Source organism: Mauremys reevesii, linkage group 5 (assembly GCF_016161935.1).
Source record: "Mauremys reevesii isolate NIE-2019 linkage group 5, ASM1616193v1, whole genome shotgun sequence".
Lineage (NCBI taxonomy): Eukaryota > Metazoa > Chordata > Testudines > Geoemydidae > Mauremys > Mauremys reevesii.
In genome coordinates, this window is record NC_052627.1 from 24945298 (window position 1) to 24964376 (window position 19079).

At 41.5% G+C, this 19079-nt stretch overlaps 1 protein-coding gene across 5 annotated transcripts in view; it reads left to right on the plus strand.

Moving 5' to 3' along the window:
* The window catches only part of SMARCAD1 (SWI/SNF-related, matrix-associated actin-dependent regulator of chromatin, subfamily a, containing DEAD/H box 1), a 217676-nt gene that overhangs the window by 44094 nt on the left and 154503 nt on the right, over window positions 1–19079 (plus strand). For 2 of the 5 annotated variants that reach the window (XM_039542690.1, XM_039542692.1), the window contains exon 2: window positions 3099–3194. The exons of the other annotated variants lie outside the window; for them this stretch is intronic. The gene's annotated coding sequence lies outside the window, so the exon portion shown is untranslated. The remainder of the gene's footprint in view (window positions 1–3098; window positions 3195–19079) is intronic. 5 annotated transcript variants of the gene reach the window in all.

A 19079-nucleotide genomic window follows, 5' to 3' on the forward strand; every position in this document is an offset into this window, starting at 1 on the left:
AGGGCGTGTGCTCTATTTGCTTTAACCTGCCTTGGCTGCATGACAAAGGCCAAAAGCCAAGTGCTATTACAGTGGTATACAACACATCCTGTAGTGTGTCACTGCTATTATAAAGTGGATTTTATGGCTACAGTAAAACACACACAAAGATTTTCCTTTTAAAACTTTTTCTGTAAAGCCTGCATTAGGAGGGAAAAAAAGTCAAACAGAACAACTGGGCCAGTTTCTGTAATACTTTTATCTTTTAATTTTATTGCTAGATGCACCGGTACTATGGCAATGGGCACCAGTATAAGCTTCTGAATTAAATATATAGATAAGTATTTTTTCAAAATACCTTATACCATCTTTTTAATTTTCAGCAGAAAACATTTAGTTTCTACTTTTGTATGTTTTTAAAAAAAAGTGTTTTCTGGTAAGGTTTGTAGGTGTAAGGAGGAATCCAAGTCAAAGAAGCATGGCTTAAAACGATGTTTTAGAATTTTTTCATTGTCTTAAGATTTCTAAAGTTTTAACTGGGTCAAAACATTCAGCCGCTGGTTTTAAACAGGCAAACTAGGCAACTAAACCTCCCTAGCAAATCTAAAATGCTTTAACTGCTTGCTAGGCTCTATTAGGCACCCATTTTAGCCTTGCTGACTCAGAAGGAATTTGAAAGTTAACCACAACAACTGGTTACCCAATCATGAGTGTCCTGGATAGCTCACTCTTCCAATTTCTTGACTAGATGTTATAAATAGTGGGTATTCTAGAATAATCTGTGGTGATGGGTTTTCAGTGGCATCCAAGAAAATAATTTTACACCCTACCACACAATACACCTTGTAAATGGCCCCTGCTTTCTTCTTCCCTCATAGCTTGGCAACCTACCCAAGTCCATCTCTGTAATTTCCTCCTCCCAAAGGCAGAAAATTGACAGGGAGAGGAGTACTTCATGGCTGGCCTACTGGTGAAGATTCCAGTGCTACTCATGAGTTCAATTTTACGAAGCGTTGAAAATCTTACAGCCTCAAGCGCTAAGCCTCATTGAGCCTTGTGACACCCTCTGTTCCTAATGCAATGAGTATATGGTGAAATACAATCTGTTGTTGTTAGCATTGAAAGAAAATAGATGCATACACTACTGCCCCATCACCTATGTATATGTTTACAGCCACATTTTTAGAAGAGCTTCAAAGCGTGTCCAATCTTGCAAACATAATAAACTGCGGATGCAAATGCTAGCATGGAGACATCTCAATACCTGATCTGGAATAAGTGCATTTGAGCCAGAACTTAAGTTTGGGCAAAAAGAGTGTCCACAAAATTGGATACAAGATGTAGTTCTTTTACAGACTTGTATGCCTATGTGAAAACAAGCCTTTAGTTTAGATACAGTTAGTTGGTCTTTTTTTTTATTGCCATCATCCATTGTTGTTAGCCGTGGAACAAGAAAGTTATTTTTCTTTTTCTTTCCTGACAGATGTAGCAGGCTGGGGTTAGATAGAAGATGTAAATTAGGCTTATATTCTATTCATGAGAACTCTCTCATTGTTGACAGGAGTAACATGACCTCATTTTTTCCCTTGAAGAAATGTCCACTCTCTACACTGCCGTTTATTTTTCCAGGTTATATAAGGTTACTTATTTTAATAGCCTTCAACTTCACTTATTGCATTTTACCCTGTTTGTTTTCCTGTGATGTTCTTTTGGTCAATGATCTATCAGACTACAGTATTTGACTCATTTAATTATCTCCATGGACTCCTGACAAATAAAATGTTCTACTCCAATTATGGTGTGTTTACAAGATACAAGACTGAGAAGAACGTGTGTGGCCTGTTGACTTTTCTAAAGCGCTAACAAAATCCAGTGCAACTGTGCTCTTTTGTTGGGTTCATAAAATCCCCACTGAACATGCATGACATTAAACTTATTGACATCCGCACTATAAGCGAAAACCCACATCTGTTGCTTGAGACTGGGCTGAAGTGTGTAACTCAATCTTTTTAAAAGCTAATAGTGCAAATATCTGAGTACGTCAGCTTTTAGCTATAAACAAATTTTTGTCTCTTCTCTGGGGAAAAACAAAACAAAAGGACATTCATGTAACTTTGGATTTAAAAAGAAATATTGGATCTCCCCAGTATTTTACAGTGTCTTGTCAGGCTTCCATTCAGTGTTCCACTCTGTAGCGTGGGCCACATCCCAGGTAGCCTGCCTGATTCTTTATAGTTGTGAAGTTCAGATTCATTGTGACGGTGCTGAGTTATTCAGAATAAGCCATAATGCTCCTCCAGTACTATCTTCTGAGGAGCTAAAGAACTGACCTTCACAGTAGTTGCCTGAAGTGGAGGGGTGGAGGAGTTTTCTATGATCCCGCCCTACTAGCAGTAGAATCAGATGTTATAATAGTGCTGACGTTTGGGATTTTATTCCCCTGGGTAACTTTTTTTTTAAATAGAGTTGCTTCCTCTGAAGCATCTGGTACTGGCCACAATCAGCCAAGATATTGGGCTACATAGACCCTAGGTCTGACCCAGTATGGCTGCATTTGGTTCTTTTCTCACTTACGGTAGTGAAGAACATAAGTCCTGGAGGTGGACAGTAAATTTGAAAATTTAAATAAAAATGAGGTGTCAGAATTAAGGGACAGAGAAAATCACCCAGCACCCTGTGAACCAGCTTTTGTTGGTGTGCTCTTGGGGTGAAATTCACCCTAAGGCAGAGGGCCAGCACAAGACCGACATGCTATCTAAGTGCCGTAGGCCTTAAGTCCCATTTAGGGGTTTGTTTATACACCAGTTACTAATGTACAGGCCCTCTGCACAAGCGTGAATTTTCACCAAAAAAGAAGCCATAATTCAGATGAAGTTCATAAGTGTCAGAGAGAGACTGACTGGGGATATGTCTCTACTGGAGCTGAAAGGTGTAAATTTCAGTTTGAGAAGGCTTACCCCCAGGAGCTCTGATTGAGCTAGCATGCTAAAACCAGAAGTGTAGCCATGGCGGTGTGAATGCTGGGACAGCTGTCTGAGTACTTGCCTATCATCTCAGATGGGTACGTACTCAGGGCAGCTAGCCACTCCTGCTGTGACTGCACTCTTTTTGTCTCCTAGAATTTAACCTCCAGCTCGAATGTAGAAATGCCCTGAGAGAATCCATGCAGATTGAGACTGAAGAAGATGCCATAAAAAGCCAACAAGGCAAGCTCAGTAAGTTTCCTACAGCTCTAGACTTCTTTTTCAGTGAGGTTTCTATATTAGCTCATAAAGATGAGATTGGAAATAATGCTGCACTACAACAAATGCAGCAAAAGTTACCTAGGATTAGGGCAATATGAACTTTCATCTTGTTACCTTTATTTGTAGGGGTTGATTTCTTTCAAATATGTAAGTGATACCAAGGCCTGTAAACCAAGCTGCTGGAAAAAGCCAGAAAATGGCATCTCCACTGAGAGAAGGCAGTAAAATGGGAGTGGGAGGGGCTACAGCTGCAAGTTATCATCCATCAATTATTCACTTGCTAAACAATGAGGGAGTGTAAAAACAGCCAGACTGTGCTAGCAGAGGATTAAGTTGTAAGATAATAAGACATGGAAAATGAAAAAAAAATTGATGTTATAACCATCAGAAGCTTTGTTAAAATGAAAAAACGTGAGTGAATTATTTATCACTTTCATTAAGTTAATTGAACCAATGTTTGACGACAGAGTTTTATATGACTTTGAAGGCAAAAGTTTCGCAAAGCAAAACTTTGACATAATTTGGAGAAATGAGTTGCAGTAATTTTTTATATTAATTTTTCAGTAGTCAGTGAATAATACTCAGTCCCCTGGGACATTGCTTGGGGGGGTGGAATGCCTGGGACCTTTTTTTTTTTTTTTTTTTTAAAGGATTCAGGTAGTGGCCAGAGGAGGAAGTAGTGAACATGAAGTGAATTGCTAGGGTTGTATTAGTTCACAACCTTCATGATTTTAGCTCCGCATTTGATTACAAATATAACTAAGAGCACTACCAGCTTGCTCCCTCTTTCTCAAGTGTGGGTGTGGGGGAAACACATACTTAGCATTAATGAATGATGATTGCAATAGCGATCATATTAAAGTTTGAATTTCTATTTCCAGGCAAAAGGAATTTAAAGACTAATAACTATCTCCATATAGAATTACTAGTAGTGAAGTATAGTATCAGGAAAGGCTGCTTATTAGTCAGAAATATCTTATCTAAACTCTGTAGACAAACAAGTAATTCACGTAGGCTATTTAGCCTTAATCTAAATGCTGTTTAATAAAGGCAAAGGTCTATTTGCTGGGAGAATGTAAATGTTATAAATGAGATGGGAAGCAACTTGTAGATACCTTCCATACAAGGTATGTAGGCAGAGAAATGAGGATATGAATTCCTGGAAGAGACAATTAAAGCTTAAGTGTAGGGCTTCCATTAAATGCTGCTGCTACCATGTATAAGGTCAGGCAGGCAGGACAAAGAAAGCATCTCAGTGGGTAGTTGAAACCTTAGACGGTTATTGCAGAAAGAAGGGGGTGAGATTTACAAAGCATTAAGGAACCTTTAGGGTAAGGGGAAATTTACATAAAGGAATAGTCTTCACTGGCATCAGACTGCTGGCAGTGAAAAACAGGCCTTCGAGGGATTGGTTTGGCAGGACTGTTTAAGTTAAGAGCAGCTGACAAAAGTTGATAGGACTGATGAACGCTTAAGCTGGACAATGAAATCCACGGAGTACTGCAGACATGAGTGACAATATGTATCTAAAAGGAGGGGTTATGATGAAAATAGGTATAAATCCACAGGAAAGGCAGACAGGAAATGCGGGAGGATCCTGCTAGTTCTAGAAGGGCTTTATGGCTCCCCCTAACATTCAGCTCTTACCAATTAGGGCTGTGTTAGCAATTGGATGGGAAACCTCTGTGGCAGTGGGCCTCCAAATTTTACCATTTTGCCCCATGTTTATCAAAGCAAATGACCTCAGGCCGCATCTTCATGTACCCAAGAGTTTCTCCAGGTGTGGAGAGTGACCTGGGAGTCCCCTTGGGAAGCCTGGGGCTTTAGGGTCACTTGCTGGAAGATTCTCTGCACCTTGAAGTCTTTAAACCATGACTTGAGGACTTCAATGGCTCAGACACAGGTTTGATACAGGGGTGGGTGGGTGAGTTCTGTGGCCTGCATTGTGCAGGAGGTCAGACTAGATGATCGTAATGGTCCCTTCTGACCTTAAAGTCTATGATTCTATGTTGTAGAGACAGAATGGAGAAATATGGGCTCAAGAGGGAGTCAGGCTCCCCTTGAATTCCTGCTTCCTCATTCTCTCCCTCTTGCCTCCCTTCCCCTCCCCCACCAGCCAGCCTGAACATCTGGCTGATGCCACTTCCTTCTCCCTATCTCCTCTCTCCAGCAGCTCCTTGCTGCCTAGGCACCATTGATCAAGCATTGAGAATACAAGAGAAAATATCCCTGACCTAAGCACCAGCACCACTATAGATTCCAGTGGCTGGGAGAAGCTGCTGCTGCTGCTGCTCAGCACCCATGCCTCTGCTGTATATGTGAGGTTCCACCAGGGCAGTGGGAGTGCTTATAGAAAATCCCAGGCAGTGATACTTCTGTATAAAATAAGTAAGATGGGAGTTTCAGGCCTGGCCCCAGGGTATGAGAGAGTCTGTTCTAAGAAAACAGACTTGGTGATTCAAATGGCACGCTCCTCTCTCTCTTTAAAACCACTTCCCCAGCATGAAGGTGAGGTGGATTTCCAGACAAACCTGACAGGGCCCAAACATTTTGAGAATCTCAAATGGTAGTGATGAAAAATGGAGGGAAGTTGGTCTTGTGGTTAAGACACTTGACTGGGATTTAATGATGTGGGTGCAATTTTCAGCTGTCCTATAGACTTTGTGTGACTTTGGACAAGTCTCTTAATCTTACTGTGTCCCAGTTAACCATCTGTAAAATTGGAAAAATAATACTTTCTTACTCTACGGGGGCACTGTGAGGATGAATTAATTAATATTTGTGTGGTTATGGGGGGCCATAGACAGTAAGTATTAAAACAGATGTGGAAGGAAGAAGCAAGGAAAGTAAGAACAAGTTTTCCTCTTCTTTTTTTAAGGGAGAGGGATTTTTTTCTAATATCTCAAATTGTTTATACATTTAAAAGTAACATAGGAAACTGCATCTCCTGACTCAATATTTTAAGAGCTCTTGGGGGCTCTGCAGGCCACCAAGATGGCCACAACCATCGGGAAGCCATCTTGTTACCTAGCAGTACACTCATGATAGTTTAAAGATGGCCACCCCTTGAGTGCTGATGGTTATCTTGGGTCTAACATAATCAAGATGATTATAGCAGAAGGAGTACAGCTGGACTATTTACAATTTTGTGTGTTTAGACACACAAAACAGCCCCCTCTCCAAGATACTGTATTTCAGAAATTGCAACAGAAAGATCAAGGGGTGGGGGAGAAGCCCGTTTAATTCCAAATTAAATGGGTGAATGTAGTATTTTAATTTGAATATACAGTATGAGAACATAAGAACGGCCGTACCGGGTCAGACCAAAGGTCCATCTAGCCCAGTATTTGTCTACCGACAGTGGCCAATACCAGGTACCCCAGAGGAAGTGAACCTAAAAGGCAATGATCAAGTGATCTCTCTCCTGCCATCCATCTCCATCCTCTGCCGAACAGAGGCTAGGGACACCATTCTTTACCCATCCTGGCTAATAGCCATTTATGGACTTAGCCACCATGAATTTATCCAGTTCCCTTTTAAACACTGTTATAGTCCTAGCCTTCACAACCTCCTCAGGTAAGGAGTTCCACCAGTTGACTGTGCTCTGCGTGAAGAACTTCCTTTTATTTGTTTTAAACCTGCTGCCTATTAATTTCATTTGGTGACCCCTAGTTCTTGTATTATGGGAATAAGTAAATAACTTTTCCTTATCCACTTTCTCAACATCACTCATGATTTTATATACCTCTATCATATCCCCCTTAGTCTCCTCTAGTAGCAGGAAAGATAATGGGAAAGGAACTTGTTTAAGTTAGTTACTGTTGTGAAGAGAAGGTGGGTTCAGGGGTGGAGGGAGAAAATTAATTTCGTAATAGGTGTAGTGACCCAAAAGGGCTCTGTCCTGGCTATGGGAGCTGTATGCTGTTTTACAGATGAAATTTATAATCAAGGTCCAGACCATTTAAGACTAAGGGTGTCCCTATTATTGCAGATTGAGTTCTATTCTCTTTCTCTCTCTTTCTGCAATTTCATATGGATAAGCTCTTCTTCACTTCTGGCCTAAAGTTGCTGTGTGGGGTTGCTGTGCAGTGCTAACAGTTGCTGTGTTTCACCTCTTAGACAGCTTCATTTCAGCGATGGATTCAGTGATCCCTGTGTAGTTTGTCTTTCAGTTAGTTACACTTGTAGAGACACTTTAAAGGTACTATACAAATAATACTTTGTACTGCTACTAGATAAAGAGATGACAGCAGTCCCAGCAGAAAGCACCATCATTTCTGAGAATCAAAAATATATTTAAGCAAATGAAAGACCCCCTACTGCGGGCGAGGAAGAAGGAAAGGGAGGGGTAACTATCTGAAGTGACTAGATTCAAAGAGTTTTTTTTTTTTAATTTGAATTTGGTTTGAGAGAGAGGTTGAATTGTGGAGCCTGTACTTAATTTTCCATCTGGTTCACCCATCCCTCACAGTTAGTTGTATGTATTTGTGTTGAGGATGAGGGATTTTAGAAATAGCTTAATTAAAACTAAATGCAGAAACTTTATCAAAAACTTTACATCATTTCACTGGATGAGTTGCTTAATGAAAGTCCTCCCCTCCCCCCCTCCCCAAAAAAAGTTGTTTTTCAAGGGTTTGTGCATTTTGAAACCTTTGCACAATTTATTCCATGTGGGTAGAATCCTTCAGTGAGGTCCCCTTTTAGCTGAAAGTGCACATTTCAATAAGTTTAATAATGGTCCCATCATGTACATGCCCTTCATATGTCAAAACAACGGAGCTTTGGTAGTCTGGTATTACCACTGCAAAATAAATAGAATGTATTTGGAGATTACTCTTGTGGTATCAAGTATCAGAGGGGTAGCCGTGTTAGTCTGGTTCTGTAGAAGCAGCAAAGAATCCTGTGGCACCTTATAGACTAACAGACGTGGTGTGTGTGGATGCTAAATCACTTCTTTCATGCCAAGACTTCTCCATGCTCTGATTAAGCCCCATTGAATGCAAGAGCTAATATATGTACTGTAGTCACTTCATAACAGTAATATAACTTCTGTTTAAAACAGCCAGTCCTCAAAGTGCTGCTTTCTGAGAACCCATTGCAAACTCGTACTGTCACGGTTACATTTTTATATTTTTCCCATAATCTCAATGTAACTTAATGGTTAAATATCACTAAAAGAAGTCCAATTGTTTGTTTATTTAAATAAACTGTTTTGTGTTCACTTTGTTTAACATGTCCCAAAGAGAGTGAAATTGGAATGTGGTTACATGAGCTACTACAGTTTATTTCTGCAGTTCTTGCCTGCACATCCTGGAATAAGCCATGTATTTTAACATGATAGATAATGAAGGCATTATTGTTAGGCCTTCAGAAGATCAGACTGATGTTTCTATTCACCCTCCATTTTATGAGGAATTTCCCCATATTGAGGAGAAACACAATATTCGGGGAACTGTTCCCTAAATATGTTTCTTTGAAGGCCTTTATGGTAACATCTGCTTCTTGCCCTTCAGTGAGTTTTTGGTGCAGTGCTGCAGTGGGAGACATGGCTCCTCAAGCAGGTACAATGCCTTCCACAGTGATGGGGAGGCCAATGACTAAAGCGTGCTTGAAGAGGGTGCAGTGCCCACTCCCTTTGTGCCTGGATCCCTTATCCACCCCACTGTGGCGCTCATTCAAGCCAACACTTAAGCACCTGGCTAAATCCATCCCTATTCAGGAAGGCAGTCCCACTGACTTCAGTGAGACTTGAGCATGTGCTTAAATGCTTTCCAAAATAGGGATGCATTCCTGAACTGGGGCATTGGTATGGGACAGGGAGTGGAGCCCATACTGCTTGGAAAGGCTAGCATAGCACAGCTGCAATAGCTCTAAAAAGGCCTTTGTGTACCCTGAGCACAAGAACTGCCTTTGCACCAGACCTCTGCACAGTCTGTTTCTTAGGACTGAATTCACCCTCCTCTCTGCTCAAGAAAGACAGAGCAAATAGGTGATGTGTAGGAAACTCCCCAGGGAGAAGTTGAAACGACCCGTGGACAGAATGCAGGACATGAACTTGGCCCCTGCACAGCCCTTGTGCAGCAATTTGTAGTTACTAGAGCCATGCAATCTTGTGTCCAGTGGCTATGCCCACGTCTCTCCTGTGGTCCACCTTAATCTCCTCCTCTCCCCCTGCACGGGGACTGTGCAACGTTGACATGCAGCACGTCTCCACAGTGTGCCACGGGTGTGGGTGTTTCCTGTGCGCTTGCTCAGCAGAAGCAAAAATAGAAAAGTTGGGCCAAAGCCTCAGGTTCTGACTTCAGTGTATATGCAGGCAAAACGCTCAATTGTTCTGTGTTCCACTTCTGTGCCTGGTTTCTCCCAAAGGCTGCCTCCCCTTCAATTACCTTAGACTCGCTTAAAAAGGCAGCCTATAAAACAAGTTTAGAAATAGAAGTAATGTCTTTTATAAATGTTGCCTAATGCATAATTGCAGCAAGGGTTTATTCTTCTTACAAATGCAGGATAGTTGAGCAAAACGCTTCCATATTCCATTCTTTTCAACAGCTCTGAAAGGAACGCGTTTAAATAAAATGCTTGAGCTGTCTGTCTCCTGTGAGTCTACGTGAATCCATTCTCTCTGTTCTTCTATCTCCATGTGACTTTTACTGCATGTTACTGCTAGCATAATAGATTTAAACCAGAGATTAATTTGGCCCCTTGTATCTGCATCCTTATGTCTCTTTGGTACAAGCCCATTTTCCACCCTTCAGCAATAATAGTTTGTACTAGCAGAAAGGGAGGGTAGATAATGTGACATGCATTTTTACTTTCAGCAAGCTTGTTATACTAGCTCTGAATCTTTCATGAAGGCTTCAGTAACCTGTAGCCTATAGTTGAAGCTCTGGGGGTTTCTACCACAAAGAGGTGGATCAGTTTAGCTCTCACTTCCCATCTGGCACCCGGTGACAGGGACAGTTGGGGGGCTGCAGGAAACCTGAAGAAGAAGAAAGTCGATGTGGGACATCCATTGTGATGCATGAAAAGCTAAGCATGTGCTGTTGCGCAGACATATCTCTGAAACACTTGTTTATTGCTGGCTTCAGATTATGTTTAGTCAATGTGGTTTACTTTAGCGTCTCCAGAACAGCTGGCTCTTCTGTATATAATACTATATATAGACAGTGGGGTCTTGCCTGTCAAACTTGCAGTTTTAGGACCCTTTGACAGCTAATGCTTAAATTCTGCACTTCTGTGCTGTGTGGTATGTTTGTTTAGATGCACATTCCGCTTTGTTGTCAATATGCGTTTTACATTATATTCAGTATTGCATTGGAATTGCTGGTAATTTTTATATGGGAAAACTGAGCCACAGAGACGTAATTTTTACCAAGTTATGTAATAGTAACCCAAGTGGGCTCCTTTTTTTAAATACATATTTTAACAGACAACACTTGAAGTGTTCTGTAAACAATAGCACATGTAGAGATTCCCTCCTATAGGTAATGTAACTATTTTGTAGTATTGAATTGAAGAGGCCCTCCATTTTGCAGAATTGGGCCCATATGGTGCTTAAAAAAACCCCTACATTACAAGAATATGAAGGCTGAAAAATCAAGCACTCAAAAGTTAAGAAATGCCAGACGTAGGTTTCCTGTGCAACCTTAATTAGGCTCCTTTGTGTGTATGCATTATGATAGTTTTTAATTATGACATACTATTTTTCCAGAGTTGTTTACAGTGGTGGTGTAGCTGTGTTGCTTCCAGGTTGTCTGACACACAACATAGATGAGGGATATCTTTTTATAGGACCAACTTCAATTGGTGAAAGAGACATCTTTCACCAAGACAAGTTGAGTAAATAAACCTCACCCACCTTCTGCTTCCATTTTTTCCATAGGATGTGTGCCTTATTCTATGTGCTGAATCATTATTGCTGAAATTTAAAAAAGACACACACTTGATTTGGAAAATTTCAGTCCAAACTGTAGAAGTTGTATGGCAAAATGGTAAGCAACTGGGGAAAAAGGGTCTTTGAATGGAAAATGTTGGGTAACCTTAACTGTTGACAGTGCTATCTGTGCCACCAATAATGTTACTTACAGGAAAGGCATCCCTAGATGTATTTACAAATACTACACAGCGTGGAATCAATCTGAACTATGTTTGGCAACTCAGAAAATCAAGGCCTCTCTTTACCCATTATAACTCCCATGTGACTGTCACATACACATTGAAATCACAAAAAAGGTTGTGCTATGTACTATGCTAAAATTTGCGTTTTGAAGCATTAGGCAAAGTTGGGTTTTTTTTAGTTAAAGGGAAAAATAGTTGTACGTGTTCAAGTGGCTGGCTTTTGTTGACTTTAAACCGCTATATTTGTTTGTTAGATATTCGGCTTCACTTCAGTCTCCCTTGCTTTTCTTTCCTATTGAAATGAGTTTGCTCATTGGGCTTTTTTTGTTTGTTTGTTTTTAAGAATGGACATTCCATGGCCTTTTGAATTTTCAGGACTGCATGTTATCAGGAGGCCTCTACATACGCACATAAATCTCTTCCTTTGGGATGGAAGCACATAAGAATCCTATCCTGTAAGGTGCACAGACCCAACAGTGAGCACCCTCAATTTCCACTGACATAATTAGGCATTCAGGGCACTCCGCATCTCTTCAGGATCTGACACTTGGTGATCGTGCCAACGAATGGTCCTTCAGAATTTTTTTTTTCCAACAGGGTCTTAAAAAAATCAGAATGAACATTGCCTCTTGTTGCTAAGGAATGTTCTGTGGCTCTTTCCCTTGCTTGCTGTGCCTGTTGGCCTTCCCTCAGACAGAAGTTCCCATATCTATTTGAAGAACTCATACCCTAGTGGGTCTGTAGTATAAAGTGCAGCCTGACATTTCTGTATATTTAACTAGCAAAATCTGCATCTTAAAAAAAGGGGAAGGGTCATACCTCCAACGTCTAGTCACAATGGAACACTGTTACTTTGCACAGCATTAAGGGCGATGCCCTGTTGGGCTCAGATATTGAGGGTGGTTGAGATCAGCCCTTGCTGACATTGAAGTCAGTGGAGTTACACCACAGATGAATTTGGCCCAGTGGAAATTGTACTGTTGACTTCTGTGGGAGCAGGATTGGACCCTTACTACTCAGCAGTGGATTTTCTAAGTTTGGCAGTTTTAGCTGGATCTTTAGTTTGGCTGATCTGACATCTATCTGGATAATTTCCTTTTTCTTTCTTTGAAAAGTCTGCAAGTTAATTTGAGTCTGATTTCAGCAACTACAGGGTTGATTCTCTTGTTCCATAGGTATGGAGCCTGGCCTTCAGATCGATGCCTTGGCTGGGCACCAGGCCCAAGAGCACTGTTGACATCTCGAATAGGGAAGCCTGTGCCAGATGAAATCCATTTTGGGCCCTGTGTAATAAGGCGCTTGGACGGTGTTCCCTTCACCTTCCCTGCCCCCACGAGATAGGAGGCCCTGCGGGGGAAGTGGTTTTGGGAGTGAGCACGTGCTGCCCTGCATTCACTCCATAGCAGGTCCTGTCCTCTGGAGCTGGCCCAGCTCCTGGCTCCAGCCCGTTGGCTCTCGCCTCAGTGAGGTGGGGCCCACCCTGGCCCTGAATTGCTGTCTTTGTGTGGCTTCCCCTGCAGGTGGTTGGGGGAGGCAGGGGGTGTGCAAGTGTACCAAGTACACCTTAGTTAATATGGACCTGACTCTGTGTGGAGGTGCTTTGTGCCCTCCTCCCCACCCCCACTCCGTCCCTTCTCTATAGGTAGAGTCCATAATTGCCTCCCTTTGCCATATGACAATGGTGTCACTGGTGGATGATGGGGTGTGTGTGAGGGGGGGGAGTTCTAAAGTTCCTCCTGGGTGGTGGAGGAGTGACAGCTGGAGAGACAGCTTTCCCCTCCCGCCAGCACTCAAGCCCCACTCTCTGTTCTAAAATGGAGCTGTCATCCAGCAAGAGGCCAATTCTGGTGTCCCACGTTTAAGAAAGATGAAATCAAACTGGAGTAGGTGCAGAGAGGCTATTAGGATGGTCCAAGGAATGGAAACCCTACCTTATGAGAGGAGACTCAAAGAGCTTGGCTTCTTTAGCCTAACCAAAAGAAGGCTGAAGGGAGATATGATTGCTCTCTCTAAATACATCAGAGGGATAAACACAAGGGAGGGAAAGGGGTTATTTAAGTTAAGCACCAGTGTTGGCATAAGAAAAAATGGATATAAACTGGCCATCAACAAGTTTAGGCTTGAAATTAGATGAAGAGAGTTTCTAACCATCAGAGAAGTTCGGGAGCAGTGGGGGCAAAAAACCTAACTGGTTTCAAGACTGAGCCTGATGAATTTATGGAGGGGATGGTATGATGAGAGAGCCTACAATGACATATAGCCAATTGGTGGCTGCTGCTAGCAGCCAATATCTCCAGCTGCTGGGGATGGGACACTAGATGAGGAGAGCTCTGAGTTACTATACAGAATTCTTTCCCAGGTGTCCAGATGGTGGGCCTTGCCCACAGTCTCAGGGTCTGACTGATCGGCATACTTGGGGTTTGGAAGGAATTTTCCCCCAGATTGGCAATGACTATGGGGTTTTTTTTTTGCTTTCTGCTCCATCAAGGGGCATGGGTCACTTGTAGGTTTAACTAATGTAAATGGTGGATTCTCTGTAACGTGAAGTCTTTAAATTGTGATCTGAGGACTTCAGTAACTCAGCCAGAGGTTCTGGATCTATTACAAGAGTGAGTAAGGAAGGTTCTGTGGCCTGAGATGGGAAGAAAGTCAGACTAGATTATCATGGTGGTCCCTTCTGGCCTTAAAGTCTGAGTATGCAGATGTAGCATGGGATATATGCACCTACTTAGGGCCTGCTACCTCTTATCTGCTGTTGGGCCTGTTACGTTTTATTCAGCCTGTCCTAACTGACTCATGATTAGTACATTTTGATTGACAACCAACCTGCATGTCTTGCTTTGTGGGTTGTGTGGTTTTTTTTTGTTTTTGTTTTTTGTGGTTTTGGGATTGTTGTCCTGGGGTGCATCAGAGTCTAAGAGGCTCATCACACTGAAATGCCCTCCTCTCAGGTACGTATTGCCTCTGTGGTGGAGGATAGCTGACCCTCCTATGCAGTTGAGGTTGGCATTCATTTACGCCTGAAACCTCTCCTCAGGGTTCAGATGAGGATACTCACATGGAGAATGGCTCCTGCCTAACTGTTCTCTATATTTGCCCCATCAGTGGAACCCAGCCCCTGCTGAGTATCCCAGGTGGTAGTCAGGGGAAGAAGGAAGCATGCATAGCGCTTCCTCTACCACATCTGGATATACTGCTTTTTTTTTTCCTTCTCTTCACTCATGGAAATAGAAGTCTGTATCTGGACATTAAGCCCTGATCCAAAGCCCAATGAACTCAATGGAAAGACTCCCATTGGATCTGAAGGGATTTGAATCAGACTCTTACTATGAAGAATTTCTTTTCCTTTCTCTCCATGCTTTCTATATTGTATTTTTTTAATATTTGTACATATATTATTTTGTTAGCTTAACCATGAGTAGCTGCTCCTTAGTTCCCTGCTCAGTTCTTAACTCTTCTGCTGCCTCCTTCCCATCTGCCATGTGTAGTACGTGAATACAGCAGCTTTCTGGAACATCAGGAGAGAGAGACCGAGAGAGGCCTGTGAAATAATGTCATCTGTAACACTGTAAGGATGAGCAGCAACAGCACCAAACATGTTAGTGAGCTGATAACATTGTGGAATGCCACTGAACATATGGACAGCTTGGATCTCTTCTTATTGGCCCAGGGGAAGAGCAGAAGTGCCGAGACAAAGTCAGTGTGCCTGTGTCAATAGAATACAACTTCTGTGTTGAAAGGCCTACAGGTGCCAGGAAATTACTATGTGTTGAGCATGCACAAACACACATGTTCTGTTCTTAAATATAAAGAGAAGAGTTAAACCCCATCTAGTCAATTTTAAGGAAACTTTGTTATCAGTCTTGAAATAACAAGGTAAAATCCTCAAGAGGAAGCCTTTCTGATATAGTTGGCTGTAAGCATATTGTAAGTATTTGGTTTTAATTCAATTACTAGGAGTCGGAGCAACATCAAGGATCAAATTCAAATCCACTGGAGTCAATGGGCTTTAGATCATACTGGTGGAATTGAGGTCAAGGGTCTGTTTTTTTTTCTGTTTTTGTTTTGTTTTTTACCCTTCAGTCTGTCTTCTTCAGGATAGTTAACTGTGCACAACAATGAAGCTAAAATAATTTTTAAAATCTTTATTTTATGATATCTTGATAAGATTGAGATTTGTTTTTAAACAGCTTTAGATCTGCAATGATGCAAACATTCCTCTTCTTTTGATCAAGAATTCTGTGACAATATTTCATGGGATAACAAGGAAGATCGGACACCAGAGCTGGGATCCTAAAAAACCCAAACAGAAAAAAATAGCCCAACACACAAATGCAGAAAAACAAATATCTTACTTCACGACATTTAATTATGAGATTCTGTTGTGCTTTATTGGTAGTTAAGATATTAAAGTTAAAAGATGAATGTCAAGTTCAGTCTTTATCTACTGACCTTAGAAGACATAACCTGGTCCCATAAATTCACAATTTATGAGTCAGTGGTCATATACACAGAAGCAGAGGGTGACTTTTGAACCTTTGCCGGGAGGAACACTACACATTACAAGCATAATGCTGTTCAAAGGAAAAGCCAAGACATAAATTATATAACCGTGGATACCTCCTTTGCCTTTAAAGCTAATGCTTTGTTATCCTGGATACGTCCCAGATACATACTGTATATGAGTATGTAACACAATAATATTACAGTCACCATTGTCTGTTGGGAATGTATTTCAGTGTCATCTGTATGACAAAAACCATAAGGCTCTAGACTTAAACAAAACACAACAAAATAATTACATGGCCCCAGTTCATGTAGGTGAGAGGAAAGTCAATGTGGAGCTCATGGGGTTTCCAACTCTTCCTCCCATGCAGTGGGTGGGAAAAGTAGGAGTTGATTTTTCCCTCCAACCCCCAGCCTAGTGCTAGAATCTGTGGGTTTTACTTCCTTAATCTCCATGGATTTCTAAGTTCCTGTGGAAGGCAGGGAGATATCCATTCAGATGCCCTTTGTCTCCACTAATTTCTCCAGCCCTACTGATTCCCTGAAGCCCCTGGACAAAACAGTTTCTTTAGAACCCATGTTTACAGGGGATATCTCTACTGTGGCTGCCTCCAGACCTCCCCCTCTCATCCCGCAAAGGGAGGTAGGCTACCTGATGTAGAGGACAAATCAGCCCAAGTCAGTGCAGCCTCAAGCAGAAGGCAATAAAACTTAGGTGGGGAAAATCTGAGGGAGCCTAGCTGGCTCCTCTGCCATACTTCTTATATCCAACTTGCCCTTTCTCAGGTATGTGCTCCCTTCCTTGTGTGGATAAGGAGGGGAGCATGAGACTTTTGATTATACTGGTGTAAATCCAGTCACCATAGGTTTACACCAGCATTACTTAGAGCAGAAGCTAGTCCTGTAACTTTAAACTTCAAGCTACCCCTCTGCCAATATGACCTTGAACTACTTTTGTGGAAACAATAAGCATTGTCCAACAAGGGGCCTGATCCAGATTGTGACTTAAGCAAAACTCCTATTGAAATGAATGGAAATTCAACCTGAGTCTGGACTACAAGATCACAGTCCCGGGGATCAGCAACCCATCCTCAAAAGGGAACAGAAGTGACAAAGGTAAAACTCAACATTTGTGCTAGGGGCTAGTTTTCATTCACACCTTTTTTTTGCAGGAGTTCACAGTACAGCCATGTTGGATATTATACTCTTTCTGCTGGTGATGTTGATAGAAAGTGGTAGTGTTTAGGTCCATGGATTTTTGTTTTCAAAAGCAAACTTTGTGTTTAAAATGATTGTGTTTTTTCATGCTCCAAGACGGGGAAAGGGTAAAAGAAAAAAGACCCAAAAATTAAAGTTCAATGCAACTGCAAGTGGAGGTGAGTACAGCTACAGGAGCAGGCTGAATAAAGGACTCTAACTTGCCTTACATAACCACAGTAAGAGAGGATACTCTTTCCCTACCCAATTGTTAGCCGTCAGATACATATTTAATGTGGTTTCATTATATCCTATAAATGCTGGCACTGAAATCATCTCCCCCGGGCATTCTGTGACTAACAGAAAGGAGAAAATGATGAACACACTTAGCACATGCACCCACAACTTCTTGATAAAAGCCAGCATTTTCCCATACAACACCTGTTGTTGTAGCTGGGTTAATTACTTTTCATTGTAATCAACTGCCTGAAATATTTATCACAATGCCTGTAATTCCCCAAATCTGAAACTGACACTCACAAAAGCAACAAAACTTTAATCTAACCTTTCAGTTACTGCATTAAGTGAGTTTAATAAATATATTTGATGCATTGGGCTTTGTTTTTTCTCAGTAGGAAACTGTTAGGGCCTAGATGATTAAAAAAATATTCAACCCTTATAAAAAATAGCATATTAGTATTTTATAATAGAGTCCCAGAACAATGAAGCTTTTATAATAGTGATACAGCAGTGTTTGGGGCAAAGAATGCAGAATACTTAATACTTTTAACAATACAAATACTGTAGTACTAAGCGTCTCTCTGCACCCTCCATTCCCCTGGTTTTAAACTAAAGGAAATTTATGCCACACAAAGATGTGGTGAGGCCCTAAAGAAAAATGCAGCTTTTGCAATAACTGTTTACACTGGAATAATAATCAGATCTTGTATTTAAGTTGGAGAGGAAGAGTTTGGGAGTGGGACGTTGGTGGGAGGCCTTGTGCACCTGCGCATCCATGCTAGAGCCTGGGACAATCCTGGCCCACAAGCACTTCTGCTGAACCAAATCTGGAAATAATGGAACTCTTAGTATTAACTTACATGGAAGCAGAATTGGGTTCAATAACCTCATAGCACATTGAGGGCACTGGGAACTTCTTAGGATTTGCACTTTCTTTTTAAGAAAAGCGACCGTAATACAGTAACTACAGCCCCTATTGTTAGATCTACAGCTATACTACCAAGTTGTCAGATGGATCTTTTTGAGTAAAATGCCCAGCCATTGTGCCCAAGATTTTAAACAAGGATGGTGGCACCTTATTAGTGACCAAGATCCCCATAGGCAAGAAGATAGTCTAGCTAAATAATCTCTCCCAAGAAGTAGATCACTGCACATCCAAGTGGCCAACATTGCTTTCTTGCGCAAAGAAGATGAGATGTCTTTTTCCACGGCCATTGGACAAGTTTTGAGACATCTCATGAGATGTGGAATTGGACCATTTTAGCAAAGCTAGGGTGTGTGTGTGTGGGGGGGGGGAGAATCCCAGTGGGTGATCAGTATCTGCTTTCTAAAGCTTTCCATTTCCCCAGCTCTGGAGTGTGGAGTGAAATTGGAGCCAAGAGAGATTGTGAGCAAGGTAGAACATTTAGAGCAGAAAAGCAAATATATGCTTACATTATGCGTGCTCTCTAAATAATCCATCTCCCAAATCTTGATATACTGTAAGAAAAGCAAATGGCATGTGGCATCACTTGCGGACTGGATCTGTTACGGCGTGTGTGTGCAGCTTGAGAGTATCTGATAGAGCAGCATCATTCAACACTAGGGAACAGGATTCAGTGCTTGGGAATTTTTTCTTTTCCATTTGTCCCATAGAGTAAATTGCACTTTTTTTCTCTTTAAAGCTTGCTTTTAATGACCATATAGGTGGCTAACATAGAAGAGATTTTTCACTTGGGTAGCAATTCTAGGGAAAAAAATCTGATTAAATTGAAAATTATTTTGAATTTTTTTTTTTTTTTTGGTGAATCGAGA